Here is a 21987-nt window from a genome sequence, read left to right as displayed (position 1 = left end):
GGACACAGGGAGGCGTGCGCTGTGCCTCCGTGTCCCTCCTAACAGCAGGGGAGCGGGGGGAGCGGCGACGGAGGAAGGGGGGGGGGACACGCACTGAGGGGGCATATCTGGCACTGGGGGGGGATATCTGGCACTGGGGGCAAATTTGGCAGGGAGGGGGGGTTGTTAATATCTGGCACTGGGGACATATATGGCACTGGGGACATATATGGCACTGGGGGGAATATCTGGCACTGGGGACATATGTGGCACGGGGGGGGGATATCTGGCACTGGGGCATATGTGGCACTGGGGGGGGGAATATGTGGCACCGGGGGGGAGGGGGGGGGGTATCTGGCACTGGGGGCATATGTGGCACTGGGGGGGAATATCTGGCACTGGGGCATATGTGGCACTGGGGGCATATATAGTACTGGGGGGGGGGATATCTGGCACGGGGGGCATATGTGGCACTGTGGGGGAATATCTGGCACTGGGGGCATATGTGGCACTGTGGGGGAATATCTGGCACTGGGGGCATATGTGGCACTGGGGGGGTATATGTGTACCTGGCACATGGGGGGGGGACTATATTTGGCACTGGGGGCATGTGAGTACCTGGCACCGTGGGGGAATATCTGGCACTGGGGACATATGTGGCACTGGGAGCACAGCCCTAGCAACAAGGACTACCTCCTAGCAACGAGCATGACACTCAGTGCATGAAACCCCTGGCAACGAGCATGACACCCAGTGCATGAAACCCCTGGCAACGAGCATGACACCTAGTGCATGAAACCCCTGGCAACGAGCATGACACCCTGAGCATGAAAACCCCTGGCACCGTGCATGGAACCAAGAGCATGAAACCCCTGGCAACGAGCATGACACCCAGTGCATGAAACCCCTGACAACGAGCAGGTAATTGAAAAGTAATTAGAAGCCTTACTGTAGGACTTAATGTGTAATGGGCATTACGGTGTGTGGCATAATGTATCACAGACATTGCTGTGTGTGTCATAATGTGTCACAGGCATTACGGTGTATGGTATACTATATCGCGGGCATTGTGATATGTGGTATAATGTCTCAGGGTCATTGCAGTGTGTGGCATAATGTATCACGGACATTGCGGTGTGTATCATAATGTGTCAGGCATTATGGTGTGTGGTATACTATATCACGGGCATTGTGGTATGTGGTATAATGTCTCAGGGTCATTGCAGTGTGGCATAATATATAACGGGCATTGCGGTGTGTGGCATAGGGTATAACGGGCATTGCGATATGTGTCACAGGCATTACGGTGTATGGTATACTATATCACGGGCATTGTGGTATAATGTCTCAAGGTCATTGCAGTGTGTGGCATAATGTGTCACAGGCATTGTATGTGCTATAATGTATCGGGCATTGCAGTGTGTGGTATTATGTATCACGGACATTGCAGTGTGTGTCATAATGTGTCACAGACATTGTATGTGCTATAATGTATCAGGGGCAGTGCAGTGTGTAGCATAATGTATAACGGGCATTGCGATTCCTGTCATAATGTGTCACAGGCATTATAGTGTGTGGCATAATGTGTCGGGGGCATTATGGTGTGTGCATATTGTGTCATGTGCATTATAGTGTGTGGCATAATGTCTAAGGGCCATTGCAGTATGTGGAATAATGTATACTGGGCATTACTATAAGGAGGAAAAATTACAAATAATGTAAGGGGCATGAATCAGGATTATTTTTCTTTCCTGTGGTGGCTAACGTCTGGGCGTGCAGGTTGCAAAACTGGGGTATAAGGTAGTCTTTTCCTGCAATGCCACACCCATTCCAATGAAGCCACGCCCATTCCAATGAAGCCACGCCCCCTTTTTTTGCTGCGCACGCCTTCGGCGCGCGCATATTTACCCCTTTATCGCTCCCAATTATGGGGGATGGGGGGGGGCGCCGAAGAATTTTTTGGCTTGGGGGAGATAAATTTCTAGTTACGCCACTGTGTAGCACTATATATATATATATATATATATATATATATATATATATATATATATGAGACCCTGACGCACCTAGCCCCCCAGGGTACAGAATATAGTGATAGCAATAAGTGTGATGCACGAAAATTAAATCCACACAGCAGCTACAGGCACACTCAGTCACAGGTACAATGCAGAAGGTGTTTCAGATAAACAATAAAACTGCACTGGACAAGTAAAACTACATATATATGTATATATATATATATATATATATATATATATATATGTGTGTGTACCAGGAGAGCTATCAGCGCCACAGATGCAGTATAACAAGTAACAACACTAGTAGTGGGACTACGGATGTACAATAAGCCTAGTGGGCACTCACTATGTGTTAACAGGGCGTCAGCTTTGTACCTCAAATATATTTAGGCACCGGTATAAGTGTCTAAAGAATAGGGATTTAGTAACACAAGGATGAGGTAAACAGCGACCACTGGTGCAAAAATCATAGGTAAAACTAGGCAGTTATATTAAAAAATTTTTTTAAACATTTATTAAAATGCAGCACTAAAACAAACTGAGTATTTACAGAGTAAAAAACATATAAAAAAAAGGTAAGTAAAAATGTCATACATAAAAAAACACATATATTAAAAGATGTATGTTAAGACTATAGAGCAAACAAAAGTGGGGTACATACAGTATAAAATGCATAAGAATCAAAGAGTTTTAAAAAAAATTTTTTTGAAAAATTAGGAGAGGAGTGAAGTATCTTAACTTAGTCACTGAGGTTAGATCAAGGCAGCAACCAACGCGTTTCGTCCTATCTGGACTTCATCAAGGGGTAAATAAATTGTAACCAGCTTTCACAAAATGTCGTGCAATGGGTTGGTCACTGTAACCTTTCTCCAGGGCAGTTCTAATAGACAATCTATGTGTGGCCATGCGTTCACGTAAGGTTCTATCTGTTTTGCCCACGTAGCTAAGGCCACATGGGCAGGTGATCATATAAATGATAAATTTCGTGGTGCATGTCACCCGATGTCTAATAAGAATCTTCTTACCGTTATATGGGTGTCTAAAGCTGTCACCAGCTACCATGTAACTGCAGGTGGTGCAGCCTAAACACCTATAGCAACCGTTCTTTCTAGACAGAAATTGAGGTTCAGGAGTCTCTATTTTAGAAATGTCAGTCTTGACCACCCAGTCATGGATATTTCTCCCCCTGGTATAACATGGCATCACAGACTTATCCTTTAGATTTAAGTTTTTTTTCAGTACTGACAATGGGCCAAAGTTTTCTAGTAATAGATCTAATATCATTACTTTTGTCATTATAATGATTCACCCAAGGGATACAGTTGGTATTATTGTTACTATTTCTGGGAGACAAGAGCTGCTCACGGGGAATGGATAATGCCTTATCTTTAGAGTGCTGTAGCATCTGCTCATCATAACCCCGGGACCTATATTTAACTATCATCTGATCAATGTTATCTATCGCTGTCTCATTATCACTGCAAATCCGTCTCGCACGGAGAAATTGAGAGTATGGCAACCCATACTTCAGTGGCTTAGGGTGAAAACTTGCTGCATGTAGCAGGGTATTCCGGTCCGTTTGTTTACTATACAAGTTCGTAGAGATTTTACCATCCTTCAATTCTATTAGTACAACCAAAAAATGCACTAACTTGCAATCAATAGAATAAATTTGATGGGGCTGTCAGACATATCATGACCAGAAATAAAAGACGTAAACAATTTTTCTGAACCTGTCCAAATTAGGAATATGCAAAGGGGAAGGAGAAAAGAAGACTCTTTTGTGGGCACACTCTTATTATTCTTGAAATCTCAAAATGAAGCAATGAGTATTATAAAAATATAATTTTATTAACAATATCAGTAAAATGATTAATTAGTAGTTGGATATACAAACAAAGAAATAAAGGGGGAAAAGAGAAAACAACAAAAAAACAAAAAGAAACTGGAACGAATGATATAGGCGTAAATGCTTGGTGAACGTTCCAGTGCTGTCCGGGTTTCAGACACATAGATTTTCCACAGCTAACTGCCTGATAATATAATCCTGAACTGAAACAAGTCGATAGGCAGCTCCTCAATGATGATAATGGTTATGATTACTGGCCACTTGTATTAGGAAAGAGAATAGAAAAGACTGAATAGATAAGATGAATCTGCTGTTAGTGTTAGACGCTGAGCATGGTCGTCCCAATCTTCTACTGAACTGAGTATTCCTCAATAGTCTCCCACTTGAGTACTTACTCAGCCCAACACTGCTTAGCTTCCAAGATCGGAAGGATTCGGGCGTTGCCAGTGTGGTATGAAAGTAGAAAGTATATCCAATGTTGGTGGGCTCTGGAATCACTGATGAGAGTTCACGAAAATTGTAGTAAGAATAGGATAGTTGATAGATGGGAGAAGAAAATAGGGGATCTGCTGCCAATGTTAGACAGGGACGGATGCCCCTGAATCAATGGTGAGAGTCCTGAAAATAGGTAAATATAGGAAAGAAATAATGGAGATATGAGGAAAGGAAATTGAAACTAAATTGCTCTAATTAGCAACCTGTAGTGGGTTAAGGCTGAACACTATGACATTAGTGAAATATTTCTTGGTAATTGCACCTGAAGAGATCGTCAAAATAAATACTTCATTTTTGAACGAATATAGTAAAGATATGAAGAGAATAAATTTGAGCTAGATTGCTCTGTATAGCAACCTGTAATGAATTAAGGCTGAACACTAAAACATTGGTAAGGTGAGTGAAAATTTCTAGGTAATTGCACCTGAAAAAGTTATCAAAATGTATACCTCAAAAATGAAAACAAGCAGATGTCCTTTTGTTTTCCAACAAAATAGAGAAGATGGTTAGAAAGTGGCTAATTTATAATCTAATACTATAAACAATAGTGAAATGTAACTGATGAAAAAAACAAAAGTAGCTAAGTACATTCTCTGTAATAATTGTAACAAGAGAGAAGTCTCTGAATAGCTGATAATTCAAATTAAATGAACAGGCTGTCAAAAAAAAGCATCAGTTAACGGGATAAGGGAAATATGGTTATAATTAACCTTGGTTACAATTAACCCGTGCCATATAATGTTTGACAGAACAATGAATATAAAGAGATCATTTAAAAACAGAAGCTAATGGTCGCGATGGACCAGATATGGAGTATTATGCAGCAATGTTGGTTTAAGTGTGTAGTTCGGGTAATATATAAAGATATTACCCGAGTCCAAGGTGAATGAGTCCTGCGCCGTGCTTCTGGAGCGAAGACAGGGATTAGGTGCAGACAGGAGACGTCCGTGAAGCGGGTCCGTCACTGGGAGACGCTAGATCAAGGTGGGACGCTGAGCAGATGGAAAACGTCCGTGGAGAGGTCCGACGTTGTAATGCCGTGTGGCCGCTGTGCTGAATAATGCACGGTTAGTCCAAGTCTGTACGGGATGTCTTTAGGATGCAGTGTCAGATGTCCCGTAGTGAGAGCGCATGGCGGACAGGAAGAGTCGGGTGAATGCTGGTCCTGGATAGGACGTGGCTGAACGGAGCTGAGGCAGGCTGAGGACGGCTGTGTCCCCGGACAGGGGTGTGTGGAAGACGCGTTTCGCCCATTCACCGGGCTTGGTCACCGGGCTTGGTCACTTCCTGGAAGTGACCAAGCCCGGTGAACGGGCGAAACGCGTCTTCCACACACCCCTGTCCGGGGACACAGCCGTCCTCAGCCTGCCTCAGCTCCGTTCAGCCACGTCCTATCCAGGACCAGCATTCACCCGACTCTTCCTGTCCGCCATGCGCTCTCACTACGGGACATCTGACACCGCATCCTAAAGACATCCCGTACAGACTTGGACTAACCGTGCATTATTCAGCACAGCGGCCACACGGCATTACAACGTCGGACCTCTCCACGGACGTTTTCCATCTGCTCAGCGTCCCACCTTGATCTAGCGTCTCCCAGTGACGGACCCGCTTCACGGACGTCTCCTGTCTGCACCTAATCCCTGTCTTCGCTCCAGAAGCACGGCGCAGGACTCATTCACCTTGGACTCGGGTAATATCTTTATATATTACCCGAACTACACACTTAAACCAACATTGCTGCATAATACTCCATATCTGGTCCATCGCGACCATTAGCTTCTTTTTTTAAATGATCTCTTTATATTCATTGTTCTGTCAAACATTATATGGCACGGGTTAATTGTAACCAAGGTTAATTATAACCATATTTCCCTTATCCCGTTAACTGATGCTTTTTTTTGACAGCCTGTTCATTTAATTTGAATTATCAGCTATTCAGAGACTTCTCTCTTGTTACAATTACGGTATTACAGAGAATGTACTTAGCTACTTTTGATTTTTTCATCAGTTACATTTCACTATTGTTTATAGTATTAGATTATAAATTAGCCACTTTCTAACCATCTTCTCTATTTTGTTGGAAAACAAAAGGACATCTGCTTGTTTTCATTTTTGAGGTATACATTTTGATAACTTTTTCAGGTGCAATTACCTAGAAATTTTCACTCACCTTACCAATGTTTTAGTGTTCAGCCTTAATTCATTACAGGTTGCTATACAGAGCAATCTAGCTCAAATTTATTCTCTTCATATCTTTACTATATTCATTCAAAAATGAAGTATTTATTTTGACGATCTCTTCAGGTGCAATTACCAAGAAATATTTCACTAATGTCATAGTGTTCAGCCTTAACCCACTACAGGTTGCTAATTAGAGCAATTTAGTTTCAATTTCCTTTCCTCATATCTCCATTATTTCTTTCCTATATTTACCTATTTTCAGGACTCTCACCATTGATTCAGGGGCATCCGTCCCTGTCTAACATTGGCAGCAGATCCCCTATTTTCTTCTCCCATCCATCAACTATCCTATTCTTACTACAATTTTCGTGAACTCTCATCAGTGATTCCAGAGCCCACCAACATTGGATATACTTTCTACTTTCATACCACACTGGCAACGCCCGAATCCTTCCGATCTTGGAAGCTAAGCAGTGTTGGGCTGAGTTAGTACTCAAGTGGGAGACTATTGAGGAATACTCAGTTCAGTAGAAGATTGGGACGACCATGCTCAGCGTCTAACACTGACAGCAGATTCATCTTATCTATTCAGTCTTTTCTATTCTCTTTCCTAATACAAGTGGCCAGTAATCATAACCATTATCATCATTGAGGAGCTGCCTATCAACTTGTTTCAGTTCAGGATTATATTATCAGGCAGTTAGCTGTGGAAAATCTATGTGTCTGAAACCCGGACAGCACTGGAACGTTCACCAAGCATTTACGCCTATATCATTCGTTCCAGTTTCTTTTTTTTTCTTTTTTTTTTTCTCTTTTCCCCCTTTATTTCTTTGTTTGTATATCCAACTACTAATTAATCATTTTACTGATATTGTTAATAAAATTATATTTTTATAATACTCATTGCTTCATTTTGAGATTTCAAGAATAATAAGAGTGCGCCCACAAAAGAGTCTTCTTTTCTCCTTCCCCTTTGCATGTTTCATTACTGACTCAGGGTGCACCACCAAATCTAAGACCAACTAGAAAACAGTGGTTTTCTTTGCACACCATCTTATTTTGGTAATTACATTATCCGCTCTATACTTTATTATTCCCCTGTGCGGTATACCCCCCATACATGATCAAATTAGGAATATATCGTCTATATATCTGGCATAAAATAAGACGTTATTACCCACCAATGCTCTATTGAAAAATATATCGCGTTCAGCCCTAAACATAAACGCATTAGCGTACGATGGGGCCACATTGGACCCCATCGCACAGCCCGACATCTGTAAATAGTATTTACCATCGTGTAGGAAATAATTTTTGGTTAATACCAACTCCAATAAATCTGTAAAAAAATCAATGTTAGGACCAACATATAATGGATTTGCAACAAACAGATCCCTTACTGCAATGATACCCTCTGCATTAGGTATAATGGTGTATAGATTAGAGACATCTATGCTACACAATAAGCTGTTAGCAGGTATATTTTCCACAGAGTATAGTTTTTTTCAAAAATGCAGTAGTATCCTGTATAGATAAGGCATTATCCATTCCCCGTGAGCAGCTCTTGTCCTGCCCTCCCATCATCTGAAGCAAGAGGTGGTAACGAGGTGGAATTCAACCCTCTATATGCTTCAGAGGATGGAGGAGGAGCAAAAGGCCATTCAAGCCTATACATCTGCCTACGATATAGGCAAAGGAGGGGGAATGCACCTGACTCAAGCGCAGTGGAGAATGATTTCAACGTTGTGCAAGGTTCTGCAACCCTTTGAACTTGCCACACGTGAAGTCAGTTCAGACACTGCCAGCCTGAGTCAGGTCATTCCCCTCATCAGGCTTTTGCAGAAGAAGCTGGAGACATTGAAGGAGGAGCTAAAACAGAGCGATTCCGCTAGGCATGTGGGACTTGTGGATGAAGCCCTTAATTCGCTCAACCAGGATTCACGGGTGGTCAATCTGCTGAAATCAGAGCACTACATTTTGGCCACCGTGCTCGATCCTAGATTTAAAACCTACATTGTATCTCTCTTTCTGGCAGACACAAGTCTGCAGAGGTTCAAAGACCTGCTGGTGAGAAAATTGTCAAGTCAAGCGGAACGTGACCCGTCAACAGCTCCTCCTTCACATTCTCCCGCAACTGGGGGTACGAGGAAAAGGCTAAGAATTCCGAGCCCACCCGCTGGCGGTGATGCAGGGCAGTCTGGAGCGAGTGCTGACATCTGGTCCGGACTCAAGGACCTGCCAACGATTACTGACATGTCGTCTACTGTCACTGCATTTGATTCTGTCACCATTGAAATAATGGAGGAGGATTATATGAGTGACCGCATCCAAGTAGGCATGTCAGACAGTCCGTACGTATACTGGCAGGAAAAAGAGGCAATTTGGAGGCCCTTGCACAAACTGGCTTTATTTTACCTAAGTTGCCCCCCCTCCAGTGTGTACTCCGAAAGAGTGTTTAGTGCAGCCGCTGACCTTTTCAGCAATCGGCGTACGAGGTTACTTCCAGAAAATGTGGAGAAGATGATATTCATCAAAATTAATTATAATCAATTCCTCTGTGGAGACATTCACCAGCAGCAATTGCCTCCAGAAAGTACACAGGGACCTGAGATGGTGTATTCCAGTGGGGACGAATTAATAATCTGTGAGGAGGGGGATGTACACAGTGAAAGGGGTGAGGAATTGGACGATGAGGAGGAGGTGGACATCTTGCCTCTGTAGAGCCAGTTTGTGCAAGGAGAGAATGATTGCTTCTTTTTTGGTGGGGGCCCAAACCAACCAGTCATTTCAGTCACAGTCGTGTGGCAGACCCTGTCGCTGAAATGATGGGTTCATTAAAGTGTGCATTTCCTGTTTATACAACATAAGGGTGGGTGGGAGGGCCCAAGGACAATTCCATCTTGCAACTCTTTTTTCTTTCATTTTTCTTTGCATCATGTGCTGTTTGGGGACTATTTTTTTGAAGTGCCATCCTGCCTGACACTGCAGTGCCACTCCTAGATGGGCCAGGTGTTTGTGTCGGCCCCTTGTGATGCTTAGCTTAGCCATCCAGCGACCTTTGTGCACCTCTTTTTTTCTTTGCATCATGTGCTGTTTGGGGATTATTTTTTAAATCTGCCATACTGTCTGACACTGCAGTGCCACTCCTAGATGGGCCAGGTGTTTGTGTCGGCCACTTGGGTCGCTTAGCTTTGTCACACAGCTACCTCATTGCACCTCTTTTTTTCTTTGCATCATGTGCTGTTTGGGGACTATTTTTTTGAAGTGCCATCCTGTCTGACACTGCAGTACAACTACTAGATGTGCCAGGTGTTTGTGTCGGCCACTTGGGTCGCTTAGCTTAGTCATCCAGCGACCTTGGTGCAAATTTTAGGACTAAAAATAATATTGTGAGGTGCGAGGTGTTCTGAATAGACTGAAAATGAGTGGAAATTATGGTTATTGAGGTTAATAATTCTATGGGATCAAAATGACCCCCAAATTCTATGATTTAAGCTGTTTTTGAGGTTTTTTTGTAAAAAAACACCCGAATCCAAAACACACCCGAATCCGACAACAAAAAATTTTCAGGGAGGTTTTGCCAAAACGCGTCCAAATCCAAAACACGGCCGTGGAACCGAATCCAAAACCAAAACACAAAACCAGAAAAATTTCCGGTGCACATCACTACTAGGAACGAGTTGGCGTTTGCAAGATGCTGCTACTGGTGCCGCCGCTGCTGTTCTTGCTGCGGGAGGCAATACATCTACCCAGTGGGCTGTCACAGTCATATAGTCCTGAGTCTGCCCTGCTCCACTTGTCCACATGTCTGTGGTTAAGTGGACATTGGGTACAACTGCATTTTTTAGGACACTGGTGACTCTTTTTCTGATGTCTGTGTACATTTTCGGTATCGCCTGCCTAGAGAAATGGAACCTAGATGGTATTTGGTACCGGGGACACAGTACCTCAAGCAATTCTCTAGTTTCCTGTGAATTAATGGTGGATACCGGAAACACGTTTAACACCACCCAGGCTGCCAAGGCCTGAGTTATCCGCTTTGCAGCAGGATGACTGCTGTGATATTTCATCTTCCTCGCAAAGGACTGTTGGATAGTCAATTGCTTACTGGAAGTAGTACAAGTGGTCTTCCGACTACCCCTCTGGGACGACGATCGACTCCCAGCAGCAACAACAGCAGCGCCAGCAGCAGTAGGTGTTACACTCAAGGATGCATCGGAGGAATCCCAGGCAGGAGAGGACTCGTCAGACTTGACAGTGACATGGCCTGCAGGACTATTGATTTTCTTGTCTAAGGAGGAAATTGACACTGAGGGAGTTGGTGGTGTGGTTTGCAGGAGCTTGGTTACAAGAGGAAGGGATTTAGTTGGCAGTGGACTGCTTCCGCTGTCACCCAAAGTTTTTGAACTTGTCAATGACTTCTGATGAATGCGCTCCAGGTGACGTATAAGGGAGGATGTTCCTAGGTGGTTAACGTCCTTACCCCTACTTATTACAGCTTGACAAAGGCAACACACGGCTTGACACCAGTTGTCCGCATTTCTGTTGAAATAATTCCACACCGAAGAGGTGATTTTTTTTTGTATTTTGACCAGGCATGTCAATGGTCATATTCGTCCCACGGACAACAGGTGTATTCCTGGGTGCCTGACTTAAACAAACCACCTCACCATCAGAATCCTCCTTGTCAATTTCCTCCCCAGCGCCAGCAACACCCATATCCTCATCCTGGTGTACTCCAACAGTGACATCTTCAATTTGACTTTCAGGAACTGGACTGCGGGTGCTCCTTCCAGCACTTGCAGGGGGCGTGCAAATGGTGGAAGGCGCCACCTCTTCCCGTCCAGTGTTGGGAAGGTCAGGCATCGCAACCGACACAATTGGACTCTCCTTGGGGATTTGTGATTTAGAAGAACGCACAGTTCTTTGCTGTGCTTTTGCCATCTTAAGTCTTTTAAGTTTTCTAGCAGGAGGATGAGTGCTTCCATCCTCATGTGAAGCTGACCCACTAGTCATGAGGAACATAGGAGAGGGCCTCAGCCGTTCCTTGCCACTCCGTGTCGTAAAAATAGCATATTGGCAAGTTTACGCTTCTTCTCAGACAATTTTAATTTTGATTTTTGGGTCATTTTAATGAACTTTTGTTTTTTGGATTTTACATGCTCTCTACTATGACATTGGGCATCGGCCTTGGCAGATGACGTTGATGGCATTTCATCTTCTCGGCCATGACTAGTGGCAGCAGCTTCAGCATGAGGTGGAAGTGGATCTTGATCTTTCCTATATTACCCTCCACATTTTTGTTCTCCATTTTTTAATGTGTGGAATTATATGCCAGTAATATATTTATCAATAGCAATGGCCTACTACTATATATACTGCACACAAAAACTTAAATGCACCACAGGTATGGATGGATAGTATACTTGACGACACAGAGGTAGGTAGAGCAGTGGCCTACTCTACCGTACTGCTATATATTATATATACTGGTGGTCAGCAAACTATGCAAAACTGAAATACACCACAGGTATGGATGGATAGTATACTTGACGACACATAGGTAGGTAGAGCAGTGGCCTACTGTTCCGTACTGCTATATATTATATACTGGTGGTCAGCAAACTGTGCAAAACTGAAATGCACCACAGGTATGGTTGGATAGTATACTTGATGACACAGAGGTAGGTAGTAAAGTGGCCTACTGTACCGTACTGCTATATATTATATACTGGGGGTCAGCAAACTGTGCAAAACTGAAATGCACCACAGGTATGGATGGATAGTATACTTAACGACACAGAGGTAGGTAGAGCAGTGGCCTACTGTACCGTACTGCTATATATTATATACTAGTGGTCAGCAAACTGTGCAAAACTGAAATGCACCACAGGTATGGATGGATAGTATACTTGACGACACAGAGGTAGAGCAGTGGACTAATGTACCGTACTGCTATATATATAGTTATACTGGTGGTCAGCAAAATTATGCACTGTACTCCTACTATATACTATAATGCAACACAGATATGGAGCGTTTTTCAGGCAGAGAACGTATAATACTGGTGGTCACTGGTCAGCAAAACTCTGCACTGTCCTCCTACTATATAATACTGCTGGTCCCCAGTCCCACAATAAAGGAATTAGCACACTGAGCACAGATATTTGCAGCACACTGAGCACAGATATGGAGCGTTTTTCAGGCAGAGAACATAGATATTTGCACTTGCAGCACACTGAGCACAGTTATTTGCAGCACACTGAGCACAGATATTTTGCAGCACACTGAGCACAGATATTTGCAGCCCTCTGAACATTGAAACTGAGAGGACGCCAGCCACGTCCTCTCACGATCATCTCCAATGCACGAGTGAAAAATGGCGGCGACGCGCGGCTCCTTATATAGAATACGAATCTCGCGAGAATCCAACCGCGGGATGATGACGTTCGGGCGCGCTCGGGTTAACCGAGCAAGGCGGGAGGATCCGAGTTGCTCGGACCCGTGCAAAAAAAGGGGAAGTTCGGGCGGGTTCGGATCCCGAGGATCCGAACCCGCTCTTCACTAATACTGTATATACTGTAGGAAGACTAGATGGGACAAGTGGTTCTTATTTGCCATCAAATTCTGTGCTTCTATTTACATATACCTGAACTCTACAATGACGCTTGTAGCTTCCAAACATTCATAAAAAAATGAAAAACATTAACTAAATCACAATCTGAAAATATAATCTATGTGATTACAAAATCTTCAACAAGGTACATGAGACTGTCTACTAATTATTTACTGCAGTAGATAACATAGGACAAAGCTGTTTTACATTAACATTTTCCAGCAATTTCTATCTGTATGTTTCAAATTATTAGAAATGTGTGACTCTATAACTATTTATTAGTATAATAATAATAATAATAATAATAATGTTATTTATATAACACTTTTCTCTAAATAGGAATCAAAGTGCATTACATTTGTATTTAAAAAAAACAAGGTACAAAATAAGCTCAAAATAAAAAATGTCTAGAATTTGTTGTAGGAATTAAAGGGACATGAGCGAAATGCTGGAGTAAATACAAATGGAGCAATGCTAGTCGTTGCTCCGTCTGTGCCTAGGCGCACCCGCCTAGGTGCGCCTAGGACTCGGCGTCTCCATCTCCGATTGGGCGTGCGTGCCCATGACAGAAATGCCCCCCATTCACTTGAATGGCATGCGTCTCCATTCACGTGCCCAAACAGAGACGCTCTGAATGGGAGCGTCTCTGTGCACTCCTGGTGTGACTAGGCGGACGGATTGCCTAGTCACGCTGGGAGTGCTCGTTTGCAATGAAGCCACCTCAGATGAGCGCGGCTCCATTTGTAAGTAAGTCTTACTTTGCTCTTTGAAGGGTTCTAGAGTGGAGGCATCTCGATTTGTGTGAGGAAGTGTGTTCTACAGAGTTGGAACCACAAAGCTAAAATATAAACCCCCAAATTAGGGAGATTCTAGATACTGCTAACAGTCTTTCATCTACAGTAAGTGAGTGGGGCAGTAAGGAATTAAAAGCTTCTTCAGGTACAATGTAACCTGGTTATATAAGACTTTGAAAGTACAGTAAAACAATCATGAAAAAGATTCACAATCATACATGCAGCCAGAGAAGACAGTAGATAATGGGTGTTATGTGGCTGGTTTAACAGCCTGACAGCTGAATTTTGTATCAGGTACAAGTGGGGCAATTATTTTGCTGGGAGACCAAGGCAGCAGGCATTGCAGTAGTCTAGGCGTGATGATGTATGTTTGACTTTAGGCAGATCTTATGAGGGAATTAAGTGCTTGATTCTGGCTACTCTATCTATGTTCCTTGTATAAAAGAATAAGGATTTGATTGTGCACGATACTTGATTTTTAAGTATCAAGCCATCATCCAGAACAATACGAAGATTCCACACATATTCAACTTGGTTTGCTGGGATGCAGTTTTGTTCTTAGATGGTGAGCTCTTATCATAATTACCTCTGCTTTATCCGGATTCAAGTGCAGCCAACTGTCAGTCATCCAATCCTGGAGCACAGCGAGACATACATTTTGTTTTTTTTATTGGATTCTCCATACCCAGAGTAAAGGACAGTTAAAGTTGTGTATCATTGGCATAAAGGTAGACTAGGCCAGGACATCTGATTATTTCACCCAGAGGTAGCATGTATACTGCAAAAAACATGGGAGATGGGATAGAACCTTGTGGAACACCACATGGCAGTGGCACTGGTGATGAAGAGTATATTCCAGTAGAAATTCTGTTACCTGCCAGTGAGAAATTATTTGAACCAGCTAAGGACAGTACTATCCAGTACACAGAGCTTTTTCAAGCACTGAATTAGAAGCACACAGGCCACCATGTCAAATGCTGCAGAGAGATCCAGATGGACCAAGACTGAACAGTCACCTCATGTCTAATGCCATCAGAATATCATACATACCAAGGTTGTTTCAGTGCTATGTCTTCTCCTGAATCCTGACTTGAATGGATAATACACTGTATGGGTTGATAGATCGGTTTGCCGTTGAGTTGTAACCAGTTGTTCAAAAACCTTTCCTAGAAATTGAAGATTTGATACCAGTCAGAAGTTGGTCATACATTCAGAACCTTAATTACTGTAGATTTTTTAAAGAATAATTGCTTCCTTAAGTGAACCAGGAGTGCCAGACTGCAAAGATGGATGTATAATTTTTTCAAATACAGGGCCAAGTATGTTTGTACACCATATTTTAAGCTTCGTTGAGACATAGTCCTGACCACAGTTGGAGTGACACAGTATTTGGGTAATTTCAGGAATGCATTTTATATCCATTGGGTCAAAGTTGGTCCATGAATACAAGTGGCTTAGCTTGAAGCTTGGCACTCATTTGATGGCACGGAGAGGATTCCAGCCCAGATAAAGGATGCTTTATGTGCAAATAAGTTTGCACACTTATTGCATCTTGACCAGGAGAGGTTTTCATCAGACTGCAGGTATGCTGGTTTGTAAAACATCTCCACTATATGAAAAACTGAGCTGGCCTATTGTTAGCTGCCATAACCTCACTTGACAGGAGCTCTGTTTCTTCTGGTTGGTTGTAGATTGGCATTCTTCAATATGCTTAATCAGTTCTTCCACCATGTTAGTCTACCTACATAATCTTTTACGTTTATGACCCCTTTTCTTCACCTCAGTTACACATTAGTCAAATCAAGGAGCTTGACAATGTGGTATTCAGAGTCGTATACACACAGGAGCGATAATATTCATTGCAGCTATAACATTTATTTTATAGTAACATATAAATGGACAAAGATCTGGTGATGGTCCCTGGAGATCTCTGTCAGATGGCTAGCGCTGCGTTGGCGGAGGTATGTGAGGGCCGCTGGTGTGCTGCAGCTGAGAGGGAGCTGGTGACTGCATGGCCTGCTGCCACTGGAGCACTGTGCAGGGAGGCTGCCTGTGTAAAATCCCATGCTCTGCTCTGTGTAAGATCCCATGCAAGATCCCCTTCTCTAGCGTGTCTACTGTACTTAGGGCTGCCATATTGGAGACCAGTTTATAGTATGCCAGTGGGATTTGGTCTCTGGTCTCATCTAGCGAATCAAAGGCTGAGCTCTCTGGTAAAAGGAAGCAGTCCGATTTCAAACCTTGCGAGTGCTTTATGTTTCTATCCCAGTACAAGTGTCTTAGCTCTGCACTCCCACAGGTCCACCTGTCTGCCTTTCCAATGTCCCTTTAATTTTGAGCTTCACGGAATTGTCATCACAGCTGTTGTTTACTGCACAACTGCCAGTGGTTACCCCAGCCCCGCGTGTCACAGCCTACTACTTAGGACAGAGTCCCCTGTAATCCTATCCATAGAGGATTTCCCAGTAGTCCTGCAGTTCTCTTCAGCCATGTATAAAAATCATCCATTCTGCAAAACTCCTTCAGTGTTCTTCAGCCTCATCTAATAATAATCTACTCTGCAAAACTTATTCAGTGTTCCTCAGCCACGTCTCGTAATTGTCCATTCTGCAAAACTCTTTCAGTGTTTTTAAATCACATTAAATAAACATCCATTGCACAAAGTCTTTCAAGTGTTCTTTAGCCACATCAATAATCATTCATTACACGAACTCTTGCAATTAACTCAATAATACTCTGCATTCAGGTCTTCTGGAATTCTTCATCTTTGTTCTTCAAATATTTGCTCTTCTATGTCTTTTCTTAAATAAAAGTAATGAGAAGAAATGACATTTATCCTCAGTTTTTCTTTTCAGAGGCATCTACTACTGTACTTCTGTTAGCACTCACTCAAGGGATTCACAAACTCCATAGTTTGTAACACATACCACATAGAGATCCAAATTTACTGAAAGAGCCTGGGAAGTCATACCCTTCCTTGGACAATACTTTGGTCAAATCTATAGGCAAAGTACTATTTTGAGAAGTTGTGACTGAGAACCAAATTGAGTGGTGGTCTGACCATATGACTGGGTTTATTTTTAGGTCATAGACATCTAATCCAATCTGGAAATAAAGATCATGTGTGTGACCACTTTTATGCATAGAAGTAGGAATTACTTGTGAAAGGCCTAAAACATTCATTGTGCACAGGAGGTCTTGGCCAAAGTGTGAGAGCTCATCATCAACCAATACATTGAACCCCGCCAGGATATACTATCTTTGATGCTCCAGAACTGGGCCAAAGAGAATGTTTCCAATTTATAAACAGAGATATCTCCAAGGGGGTGGAAAATGTTTCGTACTCTGAATGCTACTGAACTGTGGGCAGTGTTGCATTCAAATGAGGTAATTTCCATGAATAGATTCATTGTTAAAGCAGATGGTCACTCCAATTCAACATAGTTTTATTCTTGAGTTGTGGATGGGTCATTTGTTGGGCCTGTATTTTCGTTTAGCTAAATTACTGTAGTAAAGGTTAGATACTGAATGAATATTCAATAAGGTTAGCAATTGTGGCAGTCTTGTTTCTTATAGCCCTGTCATTATAAAGGACAGGCCTGATTGGGCATATCAGAAGGACTTGAAATCTCTTTATGCTCAACTCATGGGCTCTGTGGATGATAGTCAATAAGCAAGAATTTGCAGTTCTGTTCCAAGAACATGACTATCTATTGGGAATTACTTCTATTTGTCTCCTTTTTGATAGTGGGGGTGAACAGGAGGGCAAGAGGCTTAGATGGTTACATGGTATAAGAGGTTAGATTTGGCCTACTTGTTTCCCACAACTGCCCTAGTGGGTTTTTTTGTTTTGTTTTTTAATGTCAAGGCATTTAAGAATGGAAGCCTTTGAAGGTTTAATAAGAACTGCTGCACATGGTGGGTGGAGTGAAAGAAAGAATGAATCTGGATGCATTCAGTCATCAATGAGAGAATAATTAAGAAATGTATTTTATAATGAGGGGGGGAGATTAAACTGTTTTTGAATCAATTAATTGTGTGATCTAAAAACTATAATAGGGTCATGAACAGAAAACCCATTGCTATTGTGTAGTTGTGTAAATACCAGAGTGAGACCCCTTTGAAGTGGACATTCTTGCAAGAAAAAAGATAACCTGATTCCTGAGAATTAACTGGGATCCTGTGTTTGAAATTAATAGGGACCTCCAGAAATTCAAAGGCTGTATATTAGTTTATTAAGGTAAGGAAACAGAATAATATGCTGATCAGACAACAGAGGTGAAAGATCTCTAGGGGAGGGTTTGGATGGAGCCAAAGATAGTTTGTCCTCCACAGGATCTTGCTCTGGTAAACTCAATGACACCATAATGTAAATCTGAAGGAGTCCTAAGTGGAAGAGAGGCAGAGGTTTCAAACCAATTGCAGCAATGCAGTCTGTTGATTTTGGAGGGGTGTACATAGTAAAGTAGAAATTAAAGGTAAGTCTGTTGATAATTCTAAAGCCACTTGTATTGAATTTAAGCTGCTTTACGGAGATGTTCAGGAGCATGCAGAAGGTGGGGCAGCCATCTTGGGCAAGCACATAAATGTTAAATGTCAATATAGTAAAAATGTCTACATTTAAAAATGTCAACATTTGTTCATGTCAACAGTTTACATGTCAACATAATGTCAATGTCGAGATTGTGACTGACATTCAGAACCTGTCAACATTTCTGGTGTTGACATTCTGAGTGTCTGACTTGCATTCATGTTGTTGTGAGAAGGACTAAGAAAGCAAATGTCACACTGGTGCCAGAGCAGGTCCTTCCTACCTCTATGTCTGTCTGTTTTTACACAGTTTTGTTCTATTACTGTTGTTCCAATTGTAAAGTGCAACGAAATATGCTGTGCTATATAAAAAACTAGTACTAAATAAATAGATGAAAAACTCTTAACAGTAAGGGCTTCTTTGATACCACCCTTTAATGGTTCAATGACAACACACTACCAGTGGGTCAACATTTCAAAATGATATGATGGAGTTGCTTCTCCATAATATATTTAAGATCACTGCTGGATTGCATGTCCTTATAGCTCTTAAGTTGTCACCATACATTTTTCTAGTTAGGACGAAATGATGATGATGATGATGATGATGATCTTTTAAAGTCATAAATCTGTGATGTGGTTGTATTAATGTTTGGCATGGTCAGAAGGGTCTATAGAGGTTTTGATGGAGGTGACAATTCAACATAAGCCATTAAGGGGTTTAAAAAAAGAAAAACGTCAACAACTTTTAAATGTATGGTTTAAATAACGTTTTATTTCATATCCTGCTCTAAACTGTAAAACAAAGAAAATGCAAATATAGTTTGGTCTTTTCTAAATAGTTGTCTCAGCATGTGACACCCAAGGAAATGTTGTGTAATTAAAATGAACAATATGAACATACTAGAATTGATAAAATATAGTTGGATGGTAGAAACACTCAGATTTATATGGCAGGATGAGCTGTTCTACTCTGCATGGGGCCTGATATTGTCTCCTCTTCATAAATTTACATATTATGAATAAAACAAAGAAGAGCACCTGTTTGTCTCTATTTTGTAATATCTGGCTTTAAACATCAGTTGTCAAAGTCCAATTTAAATAAGCACTTTTAGAGAGCTTTTTACAGTAACCTATAATTCAGTTCCCATTTGTATAATTCTGTTTAAATAGGGAACTGTAAATGTTCATTCTCTTTCTTTCTTCTTAAATATACTGTGTCATCAGCCAATTTACTGTATATGAATGTTTTTCGTTCAACCCCTCTTCTTTGACATTATAATACAATGACGTTATATTAGGCTAAAATGAAAAAAAAAAAGAACATATAATCATAGCATACAGTAACCGTACTTACACTACCTTATGTTCTGCTATTAAAATAGCTTCACGTGTTTTCAAATGCTAATTCCTAAATCATATATGTTTCATTGAAGATGCAGCTGAAATACTTATCATTTGAAACTGAATTACAAAAGTTTGAATTCAGTAATTAACAAAATATACAAATCAGACATTTTTAATTATAAAGTAATTTCAGCAATCAGAATGTAATAGCAACAGGTTGTCGATTTGCTCAACTTTTTAAATAGTATTAATGACACTATTGAGCAATGATTAATTAATTACTCAAATGTTGTTAACTTTCCAATTAGAATTTGACTTAGATTCATGAACGACAGATATACATTCTCTCAACAGCAAATAAAAACATATCATCACATTTTTATAACAAACAAAATGTCCATTTATTAGATTTGGCTTGCATTTCTGGAAAGTCTAACTTTACATCAGTTCAGGCCAAATTCCTATGCGCATATTACTTTTAGTTTATATCTCAGGCAAACTAAAGTTCACATGTGGTCTTAAGTTTTAATATTTTAAATAAAGAAAAAAGAATTGCTTTATATTAATAATGGTCCCTCATCAGCAATTGTGGACTTGGCCATTATACACTTCTGTGGGATTCAGTCAATATACCAGCTGTCGGGATCCAAGCATTCAGGAGAGTGACGCTGGAATCCTATCAGCAGATGAAATACCGACAGCCAGAATCCCGACCACCACCTGCTATTCCCACTCGGTTGGTGGGTCCACGCCGTCAAACGAGTGGGAATAGAATCTGTGGTGAGCACCGTGATCGATAACTGAGATATTTCTGTATAAACATTGGAACAGTTGTCCTCGATTAGGATATTTCTATTTATTTCAAAATTGGAAAGATCTCAGAATTGATGCATTTACTAAAAAGTGCTTTATCAAGAAGCAGAAACCACATTAAAATTCAATCCAAGAAAAGTTTATTGAAAAGACGCAATCATAGGAAACATATAATAAAACTGTAATATCTCTCACTATTGCCCAGAGAATTATCAGCTCCATCATGTGAATTTGCGTAGAATGGGTCCTCAAGGGAAGATATGTGAAATTTGTTTACAATGTAACAATCCAGGCAGCACAGATGGTGTAATGGTTCGCATTACTTTGTCACAGCACTTAGGTAATTGGCTCGATCCCCACCATGGCCCTAACTGTGTGGAGTTTGTATATTCTCCCTGTACTTGCATGGGTTTCCTCACACAATCGCAAAGTATACTGGTAGGGTAATTGATTTCCAACAAAAATCAAAAATTAACCTTACGTGAATGTGTGTGTGTGTGTGTGTGTGTGTGTGTGTGTGTGTGTGTGTATACATGTGGTAGGGAATATATACTATGTAAATGGTAACATTTTCTCTTTAAAAGCGCTGCAGAATATGTGTGCACTATATAAATAACTGCTAATAAATAAAATAAATAACAATCGCACTTAACCAATATTCTTTATAAAGAAGGGTGGCGAAAACTATTGTTAAAAAGCATGTGAGACATTCGTACACTACATGGAGAAATCTCAACCCAACCCTTTGTTCCATGCTCTTTGTCTACCGCATCTGTGTCACCCATGTCTGTCTGCCACTCCCATTTAGAATGTAAGCTCTCACAAGTAGGACCCTCTTCCCTCATGTTCTTATCCTTTTCTTACTTTAATAATCTTCGACTGCACCAAATCCTGCGGTTTTCTGCTACCCTGACTCTTATTTCAGTGTTATCTACTGATGTAGCTATGTTTATTTAACCTGTACTGTACTTGACCTATATTGCCTTCAACTGTAAGTTGTTGTTTTACTATTTTGATTATTTGTCTATGTACTCTGTAATTGGGCGCTACAGAACCCATGTGGCTTGTGTTAATTACGTCAACAAAAATTTAGACTAAAACTATTCGTTGACAAAGTGTTTTTTTGTGACTAAATTGTAATGCTAATGAAAATAGGAAATTCTTAATAACCAAAATGATGGCAAAAAAGCTGTATAAATTTACTTTGGATGCCGCCCGCCCTCAGGTCTCACAATAATTGGGAAATGTACCAAGGAAGCACAGGATGCTGCCGGACATGGGATACGGGACTCGTGAAGTTGTGTCATGTGTGACTGGACTCGGAGGGGGCATGTGAGAGTAAATAACTCTGTGTGGTGGTCA

At 41.4% G+C, this 21987-nt stretch overlaps 2 pseudogenes; one reads left to right on the top strand and one right to left on the bottom strand.

Annotated features, from left to right (window-relative positions):
* Window positions 1-4192: 4192 nt before the first annotated feature.
* LOC135052296 (5S ribosomal RNA) lies at window positions 4193-4311 on the bottom strand (annotated as a pseudogene).
* Window positions 4312-6940: 2629 nt separating this feature from the next.
* LOC135052124 (5S ribosomal RNA) lies at window positions 6941-7059 on the top strand (annotated as a pseudogene).
* Window positions 7060-21987: the final 14928 nt, after the last annotated feature.

The sequence above is a fragment of the Pseudophryne corroboree genome, chromosome 2, assembly GCF_028390025.1.
Source record: "Pseudophryne corroboree isolate aPseCor3 chromosome 2, aPseCor3.hap2, whole genome shotgun sequence".
Taxonomy (NCBI): Eukaryota; Metazoa; Chordata; class Amphibia; order Anura; family Myobatrachidae; genus Pseudophryne; species Pseudophryne corroboree.
The sequence above is the reverse complement of the archived record's forward strand: the minus strand, read 5'-3'. Positions and strand labels throughout refer to the sequence as shown.